Source organism: Mesoplodon bidens (genome assembly GCF_964165515.1).
Source record: "Mesoplodon bidens genome assembly, chromosome: 16".
In the NCBI taxonomy this organism is placed as follows: domain Eukaryota; kingdom Metazoa; phylum Chordata; class Mammalia; order Artiodactyla; family Ziphiidae; genus Mesoplodon; species Mesoplodon bidens.
In genome coordinates, this window is record NC_138173.1 from 4,856,439 (window position 1) to 4,878,820 (window position 22,382).

The following is a 22,382-nucleotide window of genomic DNA, read 5'->3' on the forward strand; positions in this document are numbered from 1 at the left end:
CCAAAATAATATATGGAAAGGCAAAGGAACTATAGTAGTTAAAACAATTTTGAAAAAGAAGAAGGTGGGAAGAATCATCCTACCCAGTTTTAAGACTTATTATGTAGTTACAGTAATCAAGACTGAATAGTTTCGGCGAAGGATAAACACTAGAGTCAGTGGAAGAGATTAGAGGATGAAGTAATGGCGCCACACAAAGACACCCAACTGATTTTTAGTAAGGGTGCAAAAGTGATGCAGTGAAGGAAGGAAAGCCTTTTCAACCAATGGCATTGGAGCAATTAGACACCCATAAGGAGAAACTTCATGATCTAGAGTTGCGCTAAGAGTTCTCACATGTGAAAAGCCTGATCCATAAAAGAAAAATAAAGGTAAATCAAAGTTTAACATTTTTGCTTTGCAGAAGACCCTGTTAAGACGATGAAAAGGGGACAAGTAGGAGGGGAGGGAGACGCAGAGGCAAGCAAGATGGCAGTGACAGCTGCTCAGGGCGGGAGAACCGGTGGTGGCTGTAGTAGGGCTGGCGGTGGCCAGCTGTGGGACAGGCAGTAGCCGCAGCAGCTTGCTGGATGAGTGGAAGATTGATGATAAGCCTGTAAAAATTGACAAATGGGATGGATCAGCTGTGAAAAATTCTTTGGATGATTCTGCCAAAAAGGTACTTCTGGAAAAGTACAGATATGTGGAGAATTTTGGTCTCATTGACCGTCGCCTCACCATCTGTACCATCTCCTGTTTCTTTGCCATAGTGGCTTTGATTTGGGACTATATGCACCCCTCTCCAGAGTCCAAACCTGTTTTGGCTTTGTGCGTTATATCCTATTTTGTGATGATGGGGATCCTGACCATTTATACCTCATATAAGGAGAAGAGCATCTTTCTCGTGGCCCAAAGGAAAGATTCCACAGGGATGGATCCTGATGACATTTGGCAACTGTTGTCCAGTCTCAAAAGGTTCAATGACAAATACACTCTGAAGCTGACCTTCATCAGTGGAAGGACAAAGCAGCAACGGGAAGTCAAGTTCACCAAGTCCATTGCTAAATTTTTTGACCACAGTGGGACACTGGTCATGGATGCATATGAACCTGAAATATCCAGGATAAAGTAAGAAATGTAAAAAATGTCCATTTTGTCTTGAAATTTTAGTCCATTCTGGATAAATACAATTTTCTAGCTCAGTTATGATAAGTTGTAGCTCTGATATCTAGCTATAGCCTCTTTGGTCTGCTGATTTCATTCTTTTGATTTGCTTTTCTGGAAAAGCATTTTTGCTAAAAGCTGTACAGACTTTCTTGTCCATATCTAGCAGTACTTTATATAGTATAGCTTTGTGCCATGCAGCATTTGAAGACTCAGTTTTTAAAACTGTTAACCTGTTGTTGACTTTATTGTGTTAATTCACATTTCAACAGCTGTTTCCCTTAATTCAGGATACAACTTCCTGTGTATGACAGTTTTCCTTCACACACCATTTTTGTGGGTGTGTATATATCTGACTTGGGGGAGAATTGGGGGACAAAACCATAGCTTTTTAATTTGTTTAAAAGAGACTTTCTGCCTGCTACATTTTGTGCTCTTAACCAATTAAGGAAGCCAATGGCGTTTTTAGTTTTATCTTGTCTATGTTTTCCACTAGTATATCCCTGTTGATTTGTTTGTGCCCTTTATTAACTGCCATTTTCTAAAATTTTTTTCAATAAAACAAAAGATGTGAAAAAAAAGACAATGAAAAGATAAGCTACAGACTGAAAAGATACTTGCAAACTGTATATCTGTTAAAGGACTAATATCTAGACTCTATAGAGAACTCTCAAACTCAACAGTAAAAAACAAACAAAAAATCCAAATAAAAAATGCAAATCCCATGAAGAGACATTTTATTGAAGATGATATATATGGAGAGCAAGTAAGGATATAAAAGGTGTTCAACATCACTAGCCATTAAGACTACAATGAAATATCACTGCACAGTTGTTAGAATAATTAAAATTTAAAAACAGTGACAATACCAAATTCTGGTGAGGACACAGAGAAACTGGATCTCTCTTACATTGCTGGTAGGAATGTAAAATGGTCCAGTCGTGTTGGAAATCAGTTTGACAGTTTGCCAAAAAAAAAGACAAAACTAGACATGCACTTCCCATATGACCCAGCAATTGCCCTTCTGGATATTTATTTATGAGAAATTAAAACTATGTCCACACAAAAACCCATATATTCTTTTTTTTTTTTTTTTTTTTTTTTTTTTTTTTGCAGTACGCGGGCCTCTCACTATTGTGGCCTCTCCCATTGCGGAGCACAGGCTCCGGGCGTGCAGGCTCAGCAGCCATGGCTCACGGGCCCAGCCACTCCGCTGCATGTGGGATCTTCCCGGACCGGGGCATGAACCCATGTCCCCTGCATCAGCAGGCGGGCTCTCAACCACTGCGCCATCAGGGAAGCCCAAAACCCCATATATTCTTGTTCATAGCAGCTTTATTTGAAATAGCTCCAAACTGGAAACAACAAAAATGTCCTAAACTATGTGAAGAGTTAAACAAACCCGTTCCATGGAATACCAACCTGCAATACAAAAGAATGCACACAAATAAAAAGAAATGGAACAACTTGGAGACATCTCAAGGACATTATGCCAAGTGAGTAAAATCCAGTATAAAAAAGCCACTGTGTCATTTCCTGTATGATTCCATTTGTATAACGTTCTCACAATGACAAAACTCTGAAGTTGGAGAACAAATTAATGCTGGGGCTTGGGATGCTGGGGAGGAGGGAAATGAGTGTGACTACAGAGGGTGCCACACGGGAGAACTTTGTGGATAGATTAGTTGCATATCTTGATTGTGGTGGTGATGACATGAATCTGCACATGCAATAACGGGACAGGATCATCCCCACACTTCACACCAATGTCAGCTTCCTAGTTTTGATACCATACTCTACGCAAGAGGTAACCAGTGGTGGGGGGCACTGAGTGAAGGTACACAGGTCCTCTCTGTGCTAGCTTTGCAATTTCTTGCAAATCTATAAATATTTCAAAACAAAAAGTTTTTTTAAAAAAAATCCTAATCTGGCTCTGATGTTCTAAGGAAGTCGCTGTATATTTGACACCCCACAGAATCAAGGAGCCCTTTAAGTTCATGTGATTTTTTTACTGAGAAGCTGGTCCCATCAGGTGGTAATTTAGATCACTGCCTTCTAGGTTCTGATACCCTTGACTTAGGAATGATCAATAAAGTCCTACTTGTGCTGAAGAGTTTGGGAACCTCTGTTTCTTCATCATTTTAAAATTCAGAAGAAAGCAACAATGGATACTTTTGGTCTACTATAAATAAAACACTTCCTCTTTCTTTTAATGGAGACAGATGGATTGAGTCCCTGCTGAATGGCCATTAAGGGAAGCTCTGTCTGGTATATCTCTAGCTGCTCAGAAGATGATAAATGATTCTGGAGCTAATACCATCTAATAGACATTTTTCTCAAAGCACTCCATTATTTTATGTTTAAAAATTTCTGAAAAGCCATGCATTAATCCCAGATTTAATAGTAAGTAAACTGAAATTAATTTAGTTTTTGTTTTAGGATTAGTATAACTAAAGGAAGCTTATTTTTTACACACTTCAAGCTTTTCTTATGATGCATAGCTAAATGGTATTTGGCAAGTCGCTCTGTTTCACATTCTTCAGTATTCTTTGGTGCTACTTTCTGGTGCCGGTGGAGGGTGAAGCCCAAATTATAAACCTGAAGACCTTATACATCACCCAGCCCAGAGGGCTTGAAACGACGGCCAGCAAGTGTTCAGTCTTGGAACATGACTATTTTTTATTGGAGTTCGAATGTCTTTTGTCTGAGCACAAGATATCCCGTCAGCCACAGCCCAAACCAGGCTCTCTGAGTCACCTCCATTTTCCCAGGATACATCCCCTGCTGGGAATTTGCATGTGAGACTCTTCTTCCTTGTGTATCACTCACATAGGTGAAGAAACAGAGAACAGAGGCCAGAGGATTTACTTTATCAAGGTCACATAGCTAATTCACTGCATAGCTGGACCTTGCCTCAGTCTTTCTGATCCTCACATACTCCACTGTCCTGTACACCCCACAGGCATTTAAAAAAAAAAAAAAAAAACAGGTCCTAGGGAGAGAGCAAGAAACCCCAAAGGAACAGAAGAATTTCTCTGTGTGTCCAGCAAGCTCAAAGCGGCAGCCCAGCAGGGATCCAGGCAAAGTTCAAAGTGATCTCCTGTGGCATAAGGTGGATCAGACTCTACTGCTAGAAACAGCCCGCATCTCTGTCCCCTCTCTCCCCGCCCCACTCCCAGTCCAAATTGATTTTGTGCTTCCTGTTTTTCTGAGCTTGACAAAGAAAGCAGAAGTAACATGCTGTCAGTGGAGAGTTGCCAAAAAAGCCAAGTGGCCTTTAAAAAAAATCACTTGCTTCAAATTTCCAACAGCAGTTCAAAGTCTCCTTTCAAGCAGACACTGCATTATGCTAATAATATGCTAAATCATTAAGGTCTTCCGATTTGTCTATTGATTGTTTAAGTAGAACGTCATGACAGAGAGGTATTGGTGCTTGAAGCATCAACCCGCCCTCGGTATGTTCTTCAGCAGGCAACTCTGGTCTACATGTTACACTAACTCTGAGGTATTGCATGTCATAAGCCATTTCATCATACACCGAGATGGTCTTTTGGGAACATTGACATTCTAGAAAAATTGAGAAAATATAGGCCACATCAAAAATAATATTAATAATTATTTATCATTTATTGAGTTTCCCTGAGCTAGAAACAGTGTTGGGAATTTTACCTGTAACATGGCTAAAAGGCCAAAGCTATCCATAGGGATTATTGTCTCCTTTGTACATTTGGTGGAATTGAGACTCAGAAAGGTGAAGTTGCTCTGCTAAACTCCCTTGGCTGGTCATGGCCATTATCAGGATCTGGACCAGACCCCAGCTGAGAGGAGGTCCGTGTCTACCTTAGGAATAACTCAGATTTCCCGGATCAGCTCGCTCTCTCTCTTTGACCTCGGAGGTATGGAGACAAGGAGTTACCAGTCTGGGGTCTTCAACTTCTAGTAAAGCGAGTTGTCCTCCAGTTGGTGACCAGGTAAGGGAACACTGGAGGCAGAGTGGGAGTGGGTGCAGCACCATGGGGCCCCCCGTGAAGTGGTAACAAACATGTAATTCAGACACACACCTGGCACCACCCAGAGCCCTGTGCACACTTATTGGTGATGCGGCACACTTACCTCTAGTGCAAGTCTCCTGGGAGCTGGCAGAGAGGAGGTGTGTGTGGGGGGGGGGATGGAAAAAACTGGGATTGGCAGTGTGTACATGTCATTCCCAACTCCCTAACTACGCCTTCCTCCCACCCTTCCCCCTGGTAACCAGAAGTTCGTTCTCTAAGTCTGTGAGTCTGTTTCTGTTTTGTAAATAAGTTCATTAGTATCTTTTTTTTTTAGATTCTGCATATAGGTGATATCATATGATATTTGTCTTTCTCTGTCTGACTTACTTTGCTCAGTATGATAATCTCTAGGTCCATCCATGTTGCTTCAAATGGCATTATTTCATTCTTTTTAATGGCTGAGTAATATTCCATTGTATATATGTACATCACACGGCTATATTTAAAATGGATAACCAATGCTGAGTAATTCTGGTGATTCTTTATATATATATATATATTTTTTTATTAGTTTCTGCTTTATAACAAAGTGAATCAGTCATACATATACATCTGTTCCCACATCCCTTCCCTCCTGCGTTTCCCAGAATTACTCAGCATTGTTCTGAAAAACCCAGCCAATGCTATAAGACATGGAGAGGAAATAAGAGATGTGAATATTTAAAAGGAAGAGATAAAACTTAATTTGCAGATGACACAATTTTCTATTTAAAAAGTCTATACTGAGTCCCTTTCTTATACCTAACATAAAAATGAGTTATATATGGTCAAATATCTAAAACTTTAAAATGTGATAATAATATGATCTTGGGATAGATTATAAAATTATAAACTATTCCTGTGGAAATTTGTTTCTAGACACACATACTAGTTCTTAGGGACACATCCTGTAATATTTACATGTAAAATAATATAATATTTGGAATTTGCTTCCAAAACAACAGGGAAAAGGTATGAAATACTGAGTAAAATTACAGTGTGCTCCTAAAATAACTGTTGAATCTGGAAGATGTGTACATTATGGGAGTTTATTATACTGTTCTAATTTTGTGTATGTTTAAAATTCTTTATTCTCTATAATAATTCAAAAATATTAAGTCTGCATAGAAGAAGTGAGAGTTTGAGTTGGCCCTAAAGAACAGGATACACAAATCCCCAGTTTTCATTCTCTGTAATTCTTCTGGGAAAAATAAATCTTATATTTAAAAATAAATAAATAAAATGGATAACCAACAAGGACTTATTGTATAGCACAGGGAACTCTGCTCAGTATTATGTAACAACCTAAATGGGAAAATTAATTTGAAAAATGATACCTGTAAATGTATGATGGAATCACTTTGCTGTACACCTGAAACTAAAACAACATTGTTAGTCAACTATATTCCAATATAAAATAAAAAGTTAAAAAAAAAACTGGGATTAGGAGGCTTACTTGGACACCTAGTAAATAGAATTTCCAAAACCATAGATCATTTTTAAAAGACTACATGAATTACAGAGTGGTTTTCAAGTTGAGATCCATGGCGATGTCTTAACAGACAGGATGCTGAAGAAAGGGGTCAGGTTGGAGACTGGACTTGAAACAGACCCATGCTGGGTCCCCGACCTCTACAAGGAGAGCAGTGGTGGTGGCTCTCTGCAAATGGAGACAAAGTGCAAGCTTTGTCCCTTAAAGGGAGCGCTCCTTGGGGGACAGGTTCTGAAATAGGAGTTGAATTGGCCTGAAATATTTGGAAACAAATCACAGATTAAGGAAAGACACATTCAGAATTTTCTCATTTATTCGTATCCTTGAACCACTCCGATCCCTTTCTCTCTGTCCCTGTCTTTGTCTCTGCCTCTGTCTCTCTCTCCTATTAATTTGATCCTACCACTCACCCCAGCTACGAACCTCCTTCTACATTTTGCCTTCTTCGCAGAGCACAGCACACTGGAACCATGACTCCATCTCCATTCACACATCTCATGGATCAGCTTTCTGTCAGACAAAGGGACGACCTTTGTATTCCACCCAGTAATTAATAGCGACATTCTTTCAAGCATCAGGGACTAAGAGTTTTCTTACTGCCTTTTCTAGAATATTATGCTCTGAGTTGCAAAGAGCCTCTCTCATTTTTATGGTATTTTTCAGCTTTAATACCTCTTTCTCACCCAGGTCTTCACCCATGAATCCTTCTTATGCAAGGCTTGTTCTTTCTGCATGTAAGTCCGCTCTCTCTCCTGCTTCTACCCCAAACTGTTCTGTTACTGTGCTCTGGGCTCTGTTCAAAGTCTTTCTAAAATATCAGTTTCCTATTCTTTCCTTTTTTCTTTCCTCATAACATGAGTTACCTAAGCATTTAGAAATAAGATTTCAAGATTTTTCCCCAGAATTGATTCTCATGAGCTATTTTCCCTAGGGACGAACAAGGTACCATCAAAATTAGATAGAAAAATCTAGCGTTGTTTTTCCTTCAGTTCAAGAAACCTTTAGTTGTGTGCCTCCCACTTGCTAGGTCACGTGCAGGGCACACAGAGCCGCACAACGCAATTAATCTCTCAGCGCCAGAGACTGTCCCATCACACCTCTTCAGGCTCACTCTCCGCAACCTTCCTCCTGGGCTCCCTCCCGCTCAGCACAGAAACTTCCTCTCTCACTTTAAAAGAAAAACAAAGCAACAAATACATCCTGAACCACAACCATCCCCAGAGACAGCTGATGCTCTCAGCTTCACAGCCAACCTTTAAAAAATGATACATTGCCTTTCCTGTCTCCACCCCTCCATCCCTTATTCAATGTTCTGATCTATTGCAACCTCACCCACCTGTTGCAGGACGACCCATTCAGCTCCTACTTTTAAAAATACAGAACCTACCATTAAAAATCCACTCTAATTATTCACTCTGCACGTGCACCTGTTTATAAGGCTGTTTTCCTTACCAGACTGCGCCCCATGAGGACAAGGATTATGTTTTACTTAAGTTAAATCATGTTAAATTGCTATCTAAATTGCCATTAACTGTTTTTAACTTACAAAAACAGCAAGTAGGGTTCAATCTATTAATACTATCTCTGTATCCTCAGCACCAAATATAGTATGTGGTGCAAAGTTTAGGTTCAATAAATACTCAATAACTGAATTAATATGTAAAATGTCCATGCTTTATGGACTTATTGAATGGTTTTGCAAACTTTTAACTGACATTGATCTCTCAGAATTTATCTCCTCGTGAATGATTTGTTCTCTAAAGCTTCAAGAATCAAAACATATTTTACTGAGAGAAAAAAGTTGTCTATATACTTACAGGCTCTAATATAATATACATATATTCATAGACATATACTGAAAGTGCGTATGAAGCCATCTTATAGATCTCTGAAATAAAACATGTAATTTGTAACTGCTACTATATTACAATCATTAAAATTGTAGTAAAAATTTGAAACTCATGCTACTTCTTTGTGAAAATTGTTTCAACTTCCATTTGTGTGTGTTACTTTAAAATAAAAAGATGATGCCATCTTTTAGAAGTAGATTCCTGAGATACAGTTAGAGCAATAGCCTGTTTTTGTTTTTGTTTTTGTTTTCTTAACACTTAACAATATTTAAGTGTCAGGAGACACTGATTTCTAGACATTTTCCTAACTTGGGGAACTGACTTCACCTTAAAAATTTCATCTTCAGAAGTAGTAGAGACACAGAAACTTTCTCTCTAATCAGAAACACATCCTGAAAATGACAGGAGGTAGTCTACTTTTCATTCTCTCTAGGAATGCATTTCATTTTTTCTTTGCCTTTGAATTAATAACATTTTCTCAGTTCTTTTTCCAATGGCTTGATCACCATCCTGGAAGCTTTTGTTGTTGTTATTCTTGTGACTTTTGTCCTGGAGGCTGTTGAACTGGGAACACTGCATCACATTACCTTGTATAGAAGCATATCAAATGTATCCTTTAAGTAAGCAGGAATTGTTGAAGGAAAAGTATCCAGCACAGATCTCTGGAGAAATGGCAGGCTTTATGCAGATGGGAAAATCATTACCCAGGCAAGGAAGCAAGTCTCCTCATGGGATTCCACTCCTGCTTACGCCAGAAAGATCCAGAAGTGTAATAGAATGAACCCTCACTGCTGTGCATCCCTGAGGTGGGAAGCACAGACCCAAGTGGATTTCTTTGTCCATCTGTGAAACAGTGTGAGAAGCATAGTCTCCTAGCAAAAGGAGACTTTGGATAAGGGGGAAGGAAACTAAACATTATTACATAGATACTGCATCTTATACATCTGTACATATCCAGTTGTATATAATGTTGGGTGAAATGAGGTAACCCAGCTTTGAAGTTCGGCTTTGGCAAGTAAAGCCCAAATGGCTACAGGTTAACATTCAAAAATGCTTATAATCATGCAAATTTCACATTCACAAAAGGTATGATGATTCTGATTCACTTCAAAGGAAAGAAAGAACCCAACTTCCTAAAGGGTAAAATGTTTATGGAAAACTATATGATGGAACAATTAAAGAGTTTGAAGCCAGATGAGGTGGATTAGAGTTGAATGCAGTGACTTTGGGCAAATGGCCTGAGTCCTGGGCTGTGGCTTCCTCAGATGGAAACAGAAATAAGAATTCTTGCTTCTCAGGGTTATTGAGAGCATTGAAAGCATTGGACATTTGAAAGTGTTCTGTTAATGTAAAATGTGAAACGAATGCTAACTATCTTAACTTCTCCTTCCTGGGGAAGGTGTTAGCCATCTTTGCATAGGTGCCTGCCTCTTAGCACCCTGAAAGCTGCCTGTTATCTTCTCCCCGGACCTTGAAAGAAGGGGAGGCAAAGCACAAAGAGTGGGGCTGGAGAGTCAGAAAGATCTTAGTTCAAATCATGGCTCCATCACTGAGCAGCAGGTGCATCCTTGGGAAGTTAGCTACTGGGGGGCTGCACGACAGCGTGTGCAGGGTTTAGGTGACCTGGCTCTGTATTTTCAGTTTCATCTTTATTTCATCTCTATCACGTAGCAGTCTTGTGATCTTGGGGAAGTTGTCCAATCTCAATTGACACTTCTATCAAATGGGGATAGAGAAGAATATTTCTCATAGTATTGAGAGGAATAATAATAAAGACTAATATTTATCAGTTCGTGTTTTGGGAGTGTGAAATAGAATACGGACAGGCAGACCCTTGCATTACGCTGAGATGGCCTGAGAACACTGCCCGCCTAAAGCCAGCACACAGAGAAGGAACTTGGGCAAGCTACCTAAGTAAATGCTCCTTCTTTTGTGTTGCCTGTGAGTTAGTTATTAAAACACTACCCCTGAAGGAGACACGTAGGAGAGAGCTCATTTATGCTTCTGAAGTGAATAAATAAGTTTGATCCTTAAAGCTCACCAGACAATCTGGTGTGCAGGGAGCTTGGGAGGACTTTCAGCAAATAAGCAAGCTTCCCCATCTCCCCCACCTGTGAGGAAAACAGTCGCATGAAGGGTCAGACATTTCCAGAAAGCTCACCAGGCTAACTCCCACACTACATGGGCTACCTACAAAATGGGCATAGAGAGGAATGAGGCTTTTAAAGATACTCACCTCTAGACGCCGAAACATGACTTGTCTTCAGTGACCCCTGTGACTGCCTTCATAGATAACATTATGTCGTCAGGACACTCGACAGAAGTTCCAGTGATTGTAAACCCTGTAGATCCTTCTCAGTCCCCAGGACAAAGGCAGGAGATGAGGTTTTATTCTCAAACAATGGGATAGAAAACCAATTACCATCATGGAGCTCCATTCTGCTATTTGGGACCCAAAGGGAAGGTTTTATGTTATTCATGAAGGAGAGATGGCATCATCCCCCAGACCAGGAAGGGTCACCCAGTGACGCAGCAACATCCTGCTCTGTTCAGGATGGAGGGTGAAGCCTGAGAAAGAACATGCTTTGTGGTAAAAAGAACCGGAACAGCAAGCCATCTCCTGCCTGGAGGTTCAGTTCTGCTTTTCCATGTCATCCAAGACCAGGGGATGAAATTAAGCCATGTGTGCTGGACTTTAACACTGTCCATACATAGAATAATGTCAATATAAGTTTAAATTTCCATCATCTGATCAATTTTTAGTCATACTGGTTAATTCTTTGTCTCCCTCTGAGGACTGTAGAGAAATGAATGTTACAAGACACATACAAAACTTGTCCCCTCTCAGACTCTCCTTTTGCTCAGCCCTGCCTGCTGGGTCCCCTCTGAGGCCTGGGGTGATCTGGGGATCTCTGGCTCAGTAGCTGAAGTTTGCATCAGCTCCCACTGGAATCAGTCCAGTTCTCGCAGTGGATTTCGGCCACCACCTCATTTCTGCAAGATGTTAAAAGTGCCAAAGCCCAGAGTCTAACGGACCTCTGCAGCAGCCGACACCCCATGCTCATCAAAGAACCTTGTATAGTAGTGTTTCCCCAGCAAAGGGGCTCTTCCCAGGAGCCCACCTGTTCCATCTTCCAGAGCTGCTGCCCTTGTCAGCTGGACACAGAGACAGTGCCAGAGGAGGTGGGCATAGAGACAGTGCCAGAGGAGGAAGGACAAGACAGAGAAAAGGGAAGAGAGAAAAGGAGAGATGCATTTTAGTCTGTCTATACCAGTTACCAAGATTCGATCATCAGTGAATTTTATGTTATTATTTTACTCTATTCTATTCTATTCCATTTTTTCCCCAGGAGAAGTTCTTTTGTAAATTTTACCCATCATATTCTTTAGTAAAATTTATGGTATTCTTTTTTTAATTAAAATTGTTTTTATTGAAGTATAGTTGTTTCACAATATTGTGTTAGTTTCAGGTGTACTGCAAAGTGATTCGGGTGTGTATATATTCTTTTTTTTAATTCTTTTCCATTATAGGTTATTACAAGATACTGAATATAGTTCCCTGAGTTATTCAGTAAATCCCTGTTGTTTATCTATTTTATATATAGTAGTGTGTATCTATTAATCCCATACTCCTAATTCATCCCTACCTCCATCCCCTTTGGTAACCATAAGTTTGTTTTCTATGTCTGTGAGTCTGTTTCTGTTTTGTAGATTAGTTCATTTTAAGTGCATTTGGGAGATGTTTCCCCCAAATAGGTTAACTGCAGAAATATTCCCACGACTAGGCAGACTGCCTTCTGTGAGGAGACAGTCTTCAGAAACACTGTTTTTCTGACTAACTTGAGAAACTTTAAATGCAGGCAATGCTAGCCCTGGGGTCTCCCCCAAGACCTTTTTATCCTCTTTAGCATCTTAATAAATATTTAAAGAACACTTCTTTAACCTTTCTCTTTGGCTTCTGCACTCCTGATACCCTAATCCTGAACTGAGAGAGACCTCTGGTCCAGGCCAATCTTTCTGCCTGTCTGCATTTGGAACAGAAAGTTCTCCAGGCTGTGCCCGTGGATCTGCATTTCCTGGGAAAGGAGGAAGGGAGGGCGGAAGAGGAGGGAAAGTGCTTTCCTTCACCGTGTCCCACCCGAGACTTGCAGGCCTGCGTGGCCCCAGGGAGACCCTCCTCTAACCAGATGGGATGCACTGCTCCCATGGTCCACCAGCCTGCAGCTGCTTTTGCAGCCTGAGGTCCCTAAACAGGCTGCTTTGTCCCACCTGTGAACCAGCCTTCTCACCAAAGCGATCGTCTCCTGAATAAAGGTGTGTCAGTGGGTCGGGAGGTTGCCTGGGTCTCCTGAGGGACCCTGCCTCCTGGGAACAGGGTGAGCCGAGGTTTTCAGAGCAAAGCCAGATTGTTCATTCTGAGGGAAAGGGGCTTGGGCAGGATCCCAAATCCTTGATGGGGTGGGCTGACAAAGCCACAGCCCAGTAAACTCCTGGGGAAAATTAATGCAATAAGGCACTAAAGGCAAAAGTGTATTTTATATTATTAAATAGCTACAGCTTTAGCCTCGAGTTTCTATCTGGACTCATCCTCATGAACCTGCGTGGTATGAGCTAGGCCAGGGAGGGTAATTTCATAGCCTGCATCCCAACAAGACACCCACCGAGTCCCTGAGGACCCAGAGAAGGTCTCAGAATCCTTCTCTCTGACACGTGAGAGGACACTTACTTACAATCCTGCACTAGGTTAAGAACAGACCGAAGGGGCCTGTTCCTTGGGCTCTTTTTCCTCATCTTTGCTCCTTCTTGTTCTAAGGTGGGCAGGGGTCATAATAAGGGAATCTCTCCTTTCCTAATGACAGGCATGCTAAGCCCCTTTACAAACTTCGAAGAGAATTATTAATTTTTTAAAATAGGAATACAAAAGGTCTAAGAGCCACCAAACAATGTTTCAAGTAGAAACAAGACTTTTAAACATTTTATCCCAAACTGTGACCTCATAGGTCTTTATACATATTGGGGTGGAATTGAGGGGAAGGGTTGTGGTGGGAGAGGTCCAGGAATTAGAGCTTCCATTCGCAGTTGAATGTGTAACTAATAGTATGTATTTGTGTTGTCATCGTTACCTTAAAGATTATGATTATTATCTTCATTTTATAGATTAGGAAACCTAGGCTGAGAGACACAAACTTGCCATCTTGAGGTCACAGGGCCAGTGAGCGTCAGAGCTGAACTGAAAAGTGTCCATGACACCAGTCCCTTGCTTCACCCCAGTCCTAGATAATCCCCTGGGCAAGATGACTGGGAGTCAGCAGTTTGTGGCTCCTGGTAGGGCTGGGCTTTATAGTAGACCTAGGTGGTATGGCTGATGAGCTAATGGGAAACCCCACTTTTTCACCACCCCACTCAACCCCAATACCCAAGGGCCTGGGACTCTACAATAAAAGATTCACAGTTTTTCAGCAATCATTACTTTCACTGGGCATTTTTTTAAAATCAAAACACCCCTGAAAAGAACAAGCATCTTCCATCACTCCTTCAGGAGATGGCTTTCCTCTGGCACAACTGACCCCAGCTTTATAAAAACACAAGCCACTTGCTTGGAAAGGAAGGAGAGTGTCTCCTGAAAAGGCAGAAAGGAGGTATAGAGTTTACAGGTGGGAGGAAAGAGCTTCCCCCTCACCCCGTGTGCTGAGAGACTGCTCTTTCCTCGTGTGAGGGTGAGTACAAGGCAAAGGTGATTCGCGGGTCCTACTGAGTCCAAAAGACTAGGTTTGAGCTCTTCTTCCCCACGGTGGGGAGTGGGCAGTCCTCCCAGAAAGAACGAGCAACTTTCAGAAGGCAGATTTCCAAGTTTACTGAGTGAGTTTAACTTGTTTTTCTGGTGTCTCACAGTTAAGTGTTAACAAATCTTATTTTTATATTGATTATCTTGGCAGAAGGTTCATTATGAACACTGATAAGCTTGAAATTCAAGAAAAAAAAAAAACTCAGTATCTTCCATTATTTATAGAAAGGAAGGATGGAAGGCAGTGAGAAACCAGAACTGACTCTGGTGCTGAAATCATCTTAATTCCCAGGAGGCAAAAGGCCTAGATGCAGTATAACTGGCTATCCAGTTAAGGTGTATACAGGTGATGCTAAAGTTACAGGTAATGATGCTGATGTGCACAAGACTATCTGGAAAAGAAAACTTATCTAAACCTCTGCTACTCCCCAGTCTGAGGACCATTCAGACCCTTTGAAGGAGGAAAGGTGTTTTGATAAGTCTGTCATATTAAATTAATAAGCGTTACTCAGACACATCATTCTCTTCATTTTCTGATATAAAGGAAATCTTTGTAATACTTGATATTTATGCCAGTTACATTTTTCCCGCTTGAAGACTCAGGGCATTGGCTGCTGAATTGCCTGCTTGAGTGTAGGTAAAGGAGCAGCTTGGATAAAAAGTGTGAGGCTCTGGTGTTGAGTTAGGCTACTGTGGTGGTTGGGGAGTGTTCACCCTGTCCCTCGGGGTTAGACTCTCCCATCTTTTAATACCTGCTCTAGTTGCACCGGAACTGATCTCTCCTTACTTCCTGTGCTATTCTCTGATAGTCACTCGGGTCCGTGAGGGTTTTCTTTTCTCCCTCCCACCTTATATTGCTAGTCAGGTCCAAAATCCTTCAAGATTTTCTCTTCTAACAAGAAATGTTTACTTTGACAACCACATTTTCAGACTATATCTCCCAAAATAGATTTATGAAGAAGGAGGAAAGAGAGACAAAGGCTAGTGAAGGGCTCCTTACCCACCTAAATATATTTTGAAATGTCAAAACCCCAATGGACCAACTCCAGAAGGAAGGAAGGAGCATGGGAACATGAGGGGGTCCGATGGAGGCCGTGGGAGAGCACAGGTGGTGGGACAGGGCCAGGGTCTTATACTTGAGACTCCCATTCTGACAATAAAGACAACAGTCACCTGCCCTGCTTTCGTCAGAATGTCTTATATTAGTTATCAACACTGGAACAGCCCTTGGAGCCATGCTTCTTCTTCTTGTCTGTATATTTATAATGCTCTAGAATAAAGATTTTAATTTGAAATTTACTGCCATCTTTTTCCTAACGGATTCTGAGAAATCATCTTACATTTTCCAAGCGAAAAGAGGGAGGAGCCTTAGCAACATGACAAAATCCCAAGCACTTATCTTACTTGATGCTTTTCTACTACTGGGCAACAATAATAAACAGTGAAATATCTAAATGTGTTGAACATCTTCTTAAACTGCAGTTCCAACCACACCACTCTCCTGCCCCAAACCCTTCAAACCGAAATTCAAATCCCTTCATACAGGGCTCAGCCTCCCTTTTTGGCTTCTTCTTTTATATCTGAACTAGATGACTTTACAGTTTCTCAAGTTCACTCCTCCCCTCCCCCTCACTGCCAAAAAATAAAAATAAAATCTTCATCTGTCAAAATTCTGCTAATTAGCAGGTTGGGATTAATGTATACACAACTACTATATATAAAATAGATAACCAACAAGGACTTACTGTATAGCAGAGGGAACTATACTCAATATTTTGTAATAACCTATAAAGGAAGAGAATCTGAAGAATATATATATATATATATGCAAAACTGAATCACTGTACTGTACATCTGAAACTAACATGATATTGTAAATCAACTATACTTCAAAAAAATCCTACTAATTCTTGAAGGTCCATCTCCAAATCACTTCTTGATTCCTTCTCCTTGATGCAAACTCTCCCTCCTTCTAACCCCTCCTCACATTTATGTGTGTGTGTGTGTGTGTGTGTGTGTACTCCATCCATTCTGCCCTGTGTTATGAGCCACATCACCTGGTGTCCTCTGCAGTGTCTAGTGCTGTAGTGTAGTGTCACACAGCTTCGGTGACACTACATGACAGTTTGCTGAGTCCTTTTGTCAAATTATAACTGGGTGGTGACCTCGTCCCTCTTCAAAGTGAAGAATTATCAATTGATAACTTGGAAAGTACATTGCTCATATTTAAAGGAGAGACTATTAACTCCAAACAAATATGGAAAGCATCCTCCATCCATTTCTTTGGTGCAGTCACAAACCTGAACCAGCCAAGATCTCAATTTTTAATGTTCTGACTTCTCCATGTTTTAATAGCCCCGTCTCTTTCTATTTTAAAGGCTGAGACATTCCATATTAAAACAAAGAATCTGGGACAGCTAGAGAGAATTGAATTGGGGCATAATGGGAAAGGACTTGGTAAGTTCTCCTCGAGGAAAATTTAACTGAATTGGAGTCACCCCAGATATCTACCAGTGTCTTTTATATTCAAAGAGAGGGCCACTGCCTGTGTTGCTAAATGTGTGCAGAGGACAGCTGAAAAGACCAGTGTGACCAGCTGTCCCGTCTGCAGTGCATTTGAATGAAGCCTGTTCTTTCTTACTTAGCAGCTGTAGATGCTGTTTGCTGAGCGTGTTGCTATTTTTGATTCTGCCTTCCTCATAAAGAAGAAAAAGAAGAGAAAGAGAGAAGTCAGGCCACCTCCGGTAGCTCCCATGTCCAACTGCTCTCTGTCCACCTTCCCTAGCTTGAGATGGTTGAACAGCACATATTCACATCTTTTGTTCCCCATTTCGGTTCACTTTATTGCATCCATTATTTATTGAATCCACAGTCGCACATTAGCCTCACCTCTGGAGCAGCAGAGAAGTCGCAAGGAACGTTTCAGTACAGCCAGTTCTCTGGCTGCATTCCAGGGTTTCATTTCTCTCTCTTTTTTTTTTTTTTTGCTCGCATCTAGAGGTTTATTAATGGTATTGGCTCCCGGGCAGCACTGGTTAACACACCCAGAACAATGCACTTGAATGGTGAGGTAAACCCAAGCCTCCCCTGCTGCATGGCTGTGACCCAGCAACCCACTGCCTCATAGACCCGCAGCCTGACCCTCCTTTCTCCCCAGCCCAGCCCCACCAGGGACACGGCGCCTTCTTGGTCAGAGTGCTGGGATCTGCCCATTGGACATTTTGCCCCTGAGCAGAGTGTGATGACTACTACGGGTCTTAACTGGTGAAGGGAACCTCTGGTTTTATGCAGATGGATACATAGCATCCATTTCACACGGGCCTATTCTCCCTCATTGTGTGACTGGCCACCTGAACACAATTTCTTGCATAATCCTCCAGGCTCTCGACTTTTATGCCTCTGGCCTACATTCACTGACATTAAAGACCATGGCTCCTACCTGCCAGGGTCCTCCTGTGTTGCTAGAAGACTTTGTTCCTTTGTGTCCACTCTCTTTTAGCTAGACTGCTTTAATGTCCCCTGCTGTGACCTCCACATACAGCTTCAACATTTTCTCATCTTTCAGGGATGTCCTAGGAGCAAACAAGGACTTGCTAGTGTTTCCCGCTAAACAACGTTCAGTGGAAACGATACTAAAATATACTTGCAACTTATAAACCGCACATGGTCTAAGTGGTGTCAACACACAAGATCCTCCAAAGTCAATCCTAGTTCCTCTCCTCCTCCTGGTGAGAGGCACTGGGCTGTTAGGGTCCCAAGTGTGATGCTGGAGATGTGTGACCCGAGTCCACCACTGGGCTCTGTCCCTGTGAGCTCATGTCCTTTGGAAGCCGGTCACTGTCTCTCTCCTTCACTTAAACTATCTGTACAATGAGAGTTATAGTAGTATCTACATTATAGCATTGCTATGTACAAATTACACAAATATACATAAATAAAGCTATGAAAAATTCTCGTTCATGTAAACAATGTCGTATATAGCTTATAACAGTCTACAAAACCTGTGAAATCCATGTTTCAGAGCATTTTAACTGGCCAGGATCTTGCCAACAATGGAGATTTGACTGATGAATTCCTTCGGTCATGTTTTGATGATCCATCTTCCCTTTCCTGGTTGTGAGCATAAGGATTTGAAATCCTTATCTTTCTTCAGCAGCTTAAAGGTCATGGAAAAAATATGTAGATTATTTAGGCGTCCCCTTCGACCCATAAAAGATTGGAAGCTACTCTTAAAAGATTAGAAGCTGACTAACTTTGGGAACCAATTCCTATGTATACAATAGTCTTTCCTAGAATATTAGCATGCAGAAAGCCATGCATTTCCATCAAATTTCAGTGAACATTTATAAATGCACTTAAATATGCTTGAGTCTACTGTTTTCTTCATGTGTTTTGTCATAAGTCAAAGCAATGAATTACATGTCAGCATTTCTCCTTGGAATGGTAGTAGAAATGTATATTTCTTATATTTTATGAACACAAATCAACTAGACTGTCAGGACCACTTAGGTCAAGGAAACAACCATTCATGTTTATTAAATAACAGAACTATGCTTAAATGTTAATGTAGAACGAGATGATTCTGTAAAAGAGAGAGGAATACACAACACTATTTTCTGGGATTAGTATTGGTAATTGTGTTAGTAGAAAATCACAGTTTAGTGGGTCTCATAAAAGACTTAAAACAGTCACAATTTTATCAATGAAGTAACTGCAGCTCCAACAGGTTAAGACCACCAAGCTAGTTATCTTTTCACCAAGTCCATTGACCTTCCTCTTGCACTGCCTTAATCAGCAAAGTAGCCCTTGAACAGAGAATACAGCTGCTTTGAAGTGTTCAGGATGGAAATCTGGAATTTTGCGCTTACCAAAATCTGAAATATACTAGGTGAGTAAATGTAGTCTGAAGCCCAGAGGTGATGAAGGTCTGTTCTTTAAGTCTGATCCACTCAGAAATCTCTCCTTTTCTTGGGAAAAATTTAAAATCTCCCATGACTGACTGTCTTACCTGGCTAGAGCATCAGAATCTACATCATTAGGCTCTAGCAACATTCTTTAACAGTGTTTCACAGTGGGAGAAGAAGCAAAATTAAAATGTAGAAATTGGTCTTGTTGTTAATTTGAGCTGATTCACTAAGCTGCTGTTTGGACTGTACTTTAAATGAGATCAAAACTCACCTTCAGAGTTTTGAGAACTGTCCTCATAATCCCTACAATATCCACTAACTAACTTTCTTAAATGACCTGAAAGCTTTATATTTTAGCTTTCAGTGTGGGGTATGGTGATAATAATAAATACTTCTCAGGCAGTATTTCTCTACAAGCCTCAGGCTCACAGTAAGAATAAAAACACAGCGAGTCTTTATCTCTAGCTGAATGTTTAGCATATTAAAATATTTTGTCACTTGAGTATTCTCCCCCTATAGCTTATGATTATTTTCTTTTTTAAGGTAGAAAATACAGAAATGTTCAGGAAGAAAAGACAGTTCCTTTTTTGCAATAGGTCTGTACACACACTTGTGTTTTGTCTTGGAGTGGAACCGTCTCATAATTTGGATATTCTTAATCTAGTGATATACCTCCATCTCTGTCTCTAGGCTTTCTGCCTCTTTTCACTGGGTTAAATTATCTGGATCAAGAATCTTTTGATTACAAAAGATAGAGTCTTGACTCAAATGAGCTCAACCGGCAAAAAGGAAATTTGTTTGGGTTCTTAGGAAGCTCAGAAGTGGATCTTGGCCTCAGGCAAGGCTGAATCTAGAAACAAACAACACTGTCAGCATTTCTCTCTTTCTTGCCCTCTCTCCTCTTTCCCATAATTTCTTCTGATTCTCTCTTACTGAAGATGTGCTTAATCTGCTTGGGGCAGGTAGAAGGCGAGACAGAACCTCAGATTCACAACTTTCCAACGTCTCCACTTAACATTATTTGTATAAAGAGACTTCATCTCTTCCCAGGCCAAATGACATTCCAGGGAGTGGACTCTGATGTCAGGGCCCCAAGCACGGACTAATAACTGTCTCCAAAGGGATGGTTTACTGTCACAGGTCCAGCCCTGGTCACATGCTCACCCTTCAGGTAGAGGTTGAGACTGGGACACTGAATCAGAGCCCTGAGTAGTGAGAAGGAGTTCTGGAAATAGAAGGGGTTATAATCAGAAGAAAGAGCGGAGAATCGGCTAGGCAGACCAAAAATGGCAGCTACCCCGTGGCTTCAGCTGCTTCAGCAGGGATACAGCCTGAAAACAGCTCCCAGGGCTCACACAGGCACGATTTGCTGCTGCTGACTAATCCCGCGCTGAGGAAACACCACCACCACTACTTCAGCACCAGGGATGTTCTTGAATCATCGTCCCTAATCTGAGTCTCCCACCCTCCCCTCTGCCACGGGTGAGGGTAAGCTCTGCTTTCCTGCCAAAGGACAGAAATAGATCTCTGAGGTGCCGACGGGAGAGAACGGAATGGCTGTCCGGAAACAGGTGACATAGTTATTAGAGCACAGGCTTTGGTATCGGAGACGACACATGTTCAAATCCCAGCGTGACGTTTCAGTGACTTTGTGACCCTAACTTTTCTGAGCCTCAGTTTCTACCTCATAGGTTTTTTTTTTTACATGTTTCAGTTAAGCTACCTCATTGGGTTCTTGTGAGGATTTACTGAAATAATATACGTAAAGCATATGACATAACATGTGGCAACAAATAAGTTCCTAATAAGCAATAGTTGCCATTATTAAGAATATTATTTTAGTATTTCGTCTCTCTGCTTCTCAAGCTGGGGATAAAGAGTAGCAATTTAGGATGGTAGAACCCTCTTGAATGAAGAGTCCGATGTCACCGTGATGTATATACGTTGTTACATCTGTGCACAAAGCTCTCTCATACAACAGCTGTGTATTCTCTCATTTAGTCTTCAAAGCCTCCACTGAGCTGGATGTCACTAATATCCAGTTTCCAGGTGAGAAAGATGAAGCTGGGTGGGACAGTGGTTTTATCAGGCTACATAGCTGGTAAGTCACAGAGACAGGATTCAACATAGGTCTTCTCACTCCAGATTCTGTTCTCTCTTAATTATACCACGTTGTACAGACCTATTTTTCTGGGAGCCCAGCATGTGCCTGAAGATAGTCTTGTTAATCAGATGGCATAAAGGGGAATAACAGTGGCCTGAGAAGACCCTGACAATTCTCATTAGGTCACTGAGGTTTTGAACATTTTTACCAGGAATTGTCTCCAAAGGTGATAATAGCGGACAAGCTGTGGCCTGTTTGAGAGAAGAGAGGAGAGACCAAAGCTAAGAAGAAGGAAGAGAGCTGAGTGAAAGGAAGAAAAGTTGGAGGTTGGGGTGATGAATATTAAAGTCTGCCCTTGTAGAGCTAGGAGGAAGCCAAAGGTATCTTTTAAACTTATTGCACTTTTTGATAAAAGAAAACAAAGACAGCAATGATTAGTTAGAGAGTCTAGGAAAGGAGAAAAAGAAACAGTAATGCCCATTTTAAGAATAAATTGAGTTATTCTCTCTCTGACTCTTTAAAAATGTTTAAGCTTTACAAAGTGTTATCCTTAGGAATTTCTGTTTAAATGTAAACTTATTTTGCTTATTTATCTTATTATTATTTAGTTTATCCCCTTCCCTTACTAAGTCCCCAAATTTTTACTTATATATCCTATTACTCAAACTATCACCCTATAAAATACTCTTTATCCAATCTTGACACAGGGATATGATTTTAAATTATTACTCTAAACCCAATTTTCAGCTTCCTTCAGTTTTCTCTGATATTCCCACCTTCTTTTAGGAAAGAATCTTGAATATCTTTTGAAGAGAGCAGCAAACACATGTAAGTGAGACATGTCATACACACTTGAGTCTTGAAAAATGTCAGAAGATGCATCCATGAGATGAAATTATACATCTAGGGACTTCCCTGGTGGTGCAGTGGTTAAGAATCCGCCTGCCAATGCAGGGGACATGGGTTCGAGCCCTGGTCCAGGAAGATCCCACATGCTGTGGAGCAACTAAGCCCATGAGGCACAACTACTGAGCCTGTGCTCTGGAGCCCACGAGCCACAACTACTGAGC

The 22,382-nt window shown here is 41.1% G+C and overlaps 1 pseudogene across 1 annotated transcript; it reads left to right on the forward strand.

Annotated features, from left to right (window-relative positions):
- Positions 1–468: 468 nt before the first annotated feature.
- On the forward strand, positions 469–1,111 carry LOC308604773 (signal peptidase complex subunit 2-like; annotated as a pseudogene). Its single transcript has one exon. The product of its transcript is annotated as a signal peptidase complex subunit 2-like (transcript).
- Positions 1,112–22,382: the final 21,271 nt, after the last annotated feature.